We start from the raw sequence: 5,880 nt of genomic DNA, 5'->3' as shown, positions 1-5,880 counted from the left end.
AGAACACATGAAGTAGCTGTTAATCTCACATACTGTTTTACCATTTGATAGCCTGTGGTTTAGTTTTAATTGACTGAATACAGATTAGAAAGTTCCCCTTTCCAGATTTCATAATGTGTGTGTGTTTTTAATGCGGTGCAGAATGCAATCACTCATAAAGGCCCAATGCAGCCATCTTTATATCAATCTCAAATCATTAACCAGTTTGCTGCCTGGTAATGTCACCAGGCAAACCAAAACTCATCAAAACAAGCTGATTATAAGGTCCTGTGTAGATTATGTTTTCAACCAGCAACTATCAGGAAATAACACTGATCACATTTATTCAAACTTTTACAGAGTTAGTTTCATCAGCAGTTGTACAAGATGATACAAAACACAGGCAAAACGTAACTTTTCACTGGGCCTTAAACACACTTWTGAAAWAGCGAGTGCATTCTATGCGGGAGCGGCATTTACATGGGAMGGGTGTTGCATATTTCATGCGMGATTCATTAGAGATGTGGAACAACATGAATGATGAATATCAAGACCTTTAAATTATACTTCAGGACACAGCAACAAATTATGTAACAGGCCGTCACTAGTTTGTTACACATGAGGAATYTAGTTTTGCAACAACAACAAAAAGTTAAACATTTTGTAACTCCCGGCCTTGGTAACGTTTGCGTATCATTTTGTCAGTATAGTAAAGTAAGGGCTGGCTTGAGTGTTTAAGCTTAAGACAAGCTTAAGACAAGTCAAGTATGCTTGGCTTCCTCAGGAAGCTTTCCTCAGGAAAACTTTAAGTCAGGGAGACTTTTGAGAAGGGGGTAGGGGGGAACCATTATGCTTAGACCACGGCTTTAGTGGTTGCTCCAGGTCATCCCGTTTGAACTGATGGGATGTTCTGACTCTCCTAGCTCCCCTCCTTTTCCCTCCATGCCCCAGCGGTGGTAATCCTGACACACTAGGGTGCACTGATCCCACTCTGGCTCCKGATTTTAACKATGATGCGCCCACCCACCACCTCTCATCTAGGGATGGGTATAGTTAAGATTTTAACGSTATTACTACTCTTACCYATACTGCTTATCGATCRGGTACTTTAACGGTACTCTTATCGGATCTTTTTGTTATTTTTTACAACAAAAAAACMAAACWAAACAGAATTAACATTGCTTTATTTRCTGAAACYTAAAAWAAATAAAATAAACTATTATTTACAGCAAAAGAAASAGCAATGTTTTGAACAAATCACTATTATAGACTCCAATGTTGTGATGATGGAAATGTAAAACAAATTAAATAAACAATATTTTCCTGCAAAAGACAATACAGTGGTATAGAGCAACACGGGTGGGGCATGCAGGTAGGCTGCAAAAGGACTAACAGTTCTTAGCAGTTCTTCTGGAGAAAGATCAACATATGTGCCTTCTCTGGCAGAAGTCGGGACCTCTCCTGGCTTATTGTGTTCCCTGCAGTCGAAAATACCCTCTCACTAGTGGTGGAGGAGGCTTGAGCGCAGAGGTAGCTTGTTGCAATGTTTATGAGGAGGGGCAGAGTAGCTCTCTTCTTTTCACCACCACATAACAGGATCTTCAGCCATGGGGATGGGAGGCAGGCCTTTGTAGAGCTCGACCTCTAGGTCAAKACGCTCCCTGAGGGTGAGGGACGAGGTGTCCTGTTGGATCGTCAAACTCAACGCCCTGTCATCCTCTGAGAACAGCTCCTCCATGGCACTCCTTGTTGTGTACCTCCTCCATTTCCTCTCCTTCTCCGTCAGACTCATCCTCCTGTTGCTGGTGCTCTGTGTCTGTCGACTCTGGCTCRTCTGACAACCCTGGTGTTGCCCCTGTCACATTGGCCTCAACAGTTGCTTTCCTCAGCCTGTCCCAGGTGACGCCACTAACCGTCTTCCCTTTAAATCTGGGGTCCATTGCTGTGGCCTCGTGCAGGAAGGCTTGAATGTCCTCATCTTTGATGGTTGCCACAAACGTTGTATCTTCATGCTTCACAGTGAAGTGCTCTTCCAGTTTTTGGAGGATGGGTATGATCTGTCCACAGGAGGCATTCTATTCACATGATACACACAGTGTGGATGTATAGAGGATTCTTATGAGCTGGACAACCCCTCTAGCCTTATGGAAGTCCTGTCCTTTTCGAGTCCAGGTTTCTCTGTCATTGCTTTTCGATCGTGATCAAGTGCTGCGTGGATGCTGGATACTCTCCATGAATCTCCTCTATGATATAAATAAGAGAGGTTTATATTGTCTTGACATTCAAGATTGGATGTTAGTGATTACATAGTTGAATTAAATTGTTAAGTGGAATTAAACTAATACTAATTGATTGGAAGCTGGCTCATTACCAAGGAATGTTAGTCTTTCCTTCAAGATGTTGTTGACATCAAGGATCTCTGAATCACACGAACACTGCTCGTGATATCGGCTAGCCATATCAATGGAAGGTCATTTTGTGAGATTTTCTGCGCCTGCCAGATTCAAGTGTGGAGCAAAGGCATCACTTAGTTTAGGATGTACGCTCTTGATGGACGATCATGTTGCCGCATTTACAGCTACAGCTACAATCTATGCGGCTCGATCTCAAACTCTTCCAGAATGTCTGAGATCTCCTCTGCATCATTCACCAGTTGCGATTTATCACTGCCCTGGTGTGGAGGACCTTCTGTTTACACTGCCCGTGTGTGGAGGACTTTCTGTTTTACACTGCCCTGGTGTGGAGGACCTTCTGTTTTACCATCCGTGGTGCTTGTGTAGTGCACTGTAACAGTGAGATAGTGGTCCGGACAGAGGCTGTCGCATCTGGATGTGATGTCAGCTTTGGCACGTCCTTAAGCTCAGTGATCACTTGCCTTTCTACACATACGAGTAGATGTAATATGCGTCACTGAGGTAACTCCTGGAGGGAGGGGTATCTCCCTACAGTAAAAGATATAGTTTTCATGTGTTGAATTATCATTATTGAATTATTGTGTTGTTGTGTATTGTATTGTGGAGTGATGTGACTACATACACACTTTTAAAATAAATAAAAATAAAAAAATATCCTAAAATGAATACATCTAATATATACTTACAGACTGTTATACCTAAAGCCCTTGGATTCCACTGTTGCAAAGGGGTGTAGGCATTTCACTATGAACTTGGTCACAGCTAGGTGGCACTCATTCACCCTCTCCTCAGTCATCCTCCCACTAGCTGCCAGCGTGAAGGGGCTTTGGGCMTGTCTTTGGCTTGGACCAGCGGTATTAGAGGGAGGAGTGGGTRGGTTCATTGTAGCTGCAACTGGCTAATGGTTACTTTTGATCACGAACCCATGTTCGCATKATTTAGTTAACTCCGTGTGTGGGCTCTAGGCTGCTAGCATACATACCTAACGTAGATCGGGGCAACGAGAGATGAACGACGAGCTAGACAGTCGAAAACTGTGCACTTCTCTGCCTGTACATGATGCACTTTCCATAGATGTTTGGACACATTGCTCGTGTTTCCGCCCTTACAAGCAAAAGTCTTGTTGCACTTGTGGCAACGAGCATTGTCAGCATCAACTCTGGTGTAGTGTAACCAAACTTTTGAACGTTTAGTTCTCCCCTCACCATGGTCACTAATTAAGAGCAGGGTGCTGTGTGTGCTGTAGCGTGTGGGAGATCTCTCTTCTGGATTGGGAATAGCGAAAAAGCATCATAGACGAATGTCTTAATCTTATTGCAAATTAGAAACGGTTGATGAGACTAAATGTGCAAGATAACGTTTATGTAGCAATAAGAAATAGGACATGTATTTTCTTAATTTCTCCAGTACCAAAAGCAGAACCGATAACGTCGGAGCTTATCGATACTACGTTCTTTCATAAATTAGCKCCGGGGCCCGTTTAATACCGGGTTTCGGTACACATCCCTACCCTCATCCCTTCACTTCCTGGTGTCAGAGAACTGTGGGGAGAWATACASATTTGATTTACCTATAGTGTTTTGTATGTCTTCCCCCAAGAGCACCAGGCAGTAGGCTACTGTACTGTACCACCCATACAGTGGCTTGCGAAAGTATTCACCCCCCTTGGCATTTTTCCTATTTTGTTGCCTTACAACCTGCAATTAAAATAGATTTTTGGGGGGTTTGTATCATTTGATTTACACAGCATGCCTACCACTTTGAAGATGCTAAATATTTTTTTATTGTGATACAAACAAYAAATAAGACAAATAAGTGCATAACTATTCACACCCCAAAGTCAATAGTTTGTAGAGTCACCTTTTGCAGCAATTACAGCTGCAAGTCTCTTGGGTTATGTCTCTATAAGCTTGGCACATCTAGCCACTGGGATTTTTGCCCATTCTTCAAGGCAAAACTGCTCCAGCCCCTTCAAGTTGGGTGGGTTCCGCTGGTGTACAGCAATCGTTAAGTCATTACACAGATTATCAATTGGATTGAGGTCTGGGCTTTGACTAGGCCACTTCCAAGACATTTAAATGTTTCCCCTTAAACCACTCGAGTATTTCTTTATCAGTATGCTTAGGGTCATTGTCCTACTGGAAGGTGAACCTCCGTCCAGTCTCAAATCTCTGAAAAAAGACAAACAGTTTCCCTCAAGATTTCCCTGTATTTAGCGCCATCCATCATTCCTTCAATTCTGACCAGTTTCCCAGTCCCTGCCGATGAAAAACATCCCACAGCATGATGCTGCCACCACCATGCTTCACTGTGGGGATGGTGTTTCTCAGGGTGATGAGAGGTGGTGGGTTTGCACCAGAACATAGCATTTTCCTTGATGGCCAAAAAGCCAAATTTTAGTCTCATCTGACCAGAGTACCTTCTTCCATATATTTGGGGAGTCTCCCACATGCCTTTTGGCGAACACCAAATGTGTTTGCTTATTTTTTTATTCAAGAAATGGCTTCTTTCTGGCCACTCTTCCGTAAAGACCAGCTCTGTGGAGTGTACGGATGAAAGTAGTCCTATGGACAGATACTCCAATCTCTGCTATGGAGCCCTGCAGCTACTTCAGGGTCCCTTTGTTGCCTCTCTGATTAATGCCTCCTCGCCTGCTCCGTGTGTTTTGGTGGGAGCCCTCTCTTGGCAGGTTTGTTGTGGTGCCATATTCTTTCCATTTTTTTATAATAGATTTTATGGTGCTCCGTGGGATGTTCAAAGTTTCTGATATTTTTTTATACCCAACTCTGATCTGTACTTCTCCACAACTTTGTCCCTGACCTGTTTGGAGAACTCCTTGGTCTTCATGGTGCCACTTGATTGGTGGTGCCCCTTGCTTAGTGGGTTGCAGACTCTGGGCCTTTCAGAACAGGTGTATACAGTTGCAGTCGGAAGTTTACATACAACTTAGCCAAATACATTTAAACTAAGTTTTTCACAATTCCTGACATTTAATCCAAGTAAAAAATTCCCTGTTTTAGGTCAGTTAGGATCACCACTTTATTTTAAGAATGTGAAATGTCAGAATAATAGTAGAGAGAATAATTTATTTCAGCTTTTATTTCTTTCATCACATTCCCAGTGGGTCAGAAGTTTAGATACACTCAATTAGTATTTGGTAGCATTGCCTTTAAATTGTTTAACTTGGGTCAAACGTTTCGGGTAGCCTTCCACAAGCTTCCCACAATAAGTTGGGTGAATTTTGGCCCATTCTCCTGACAGAGCTGGTGTAACTGAGTTAGGTTTGTAGGCCTCCTTGCAGCACACACTTTTTCAGTTCGGCCCACACATTTTAATTAGGATTGGTCAGGGCTTGACTTTGTTGTCCTTAAGCCATTTTGCCACAACTTTTGAAGTTTGCTTCCATTTAGAAGACCCATTTGTGACCAGTTTTTAACTTCCTGACTGATGTCTTGAGTTGTTGCTTCAATATATCCACATAATTGTC

This window comes from Salvelinus sp. IW2-2015, linkage group LG34 (assembly GCF_002910315.2).
Source record: "Salvelinus sp. IW2-2015 linkage group LG34, ASM291031v2, whole genome shotgun sequence".
Taxonomy (NCBI): Eukaryota; Metazoa; Chordata; class Actinopteri; order Salmoniformes; family Salmonidae; genus Salvelinus; species Salvelinus sp. IW2-2015.
Note: the sequence above shows the minus strand (reverse complement) of the source record.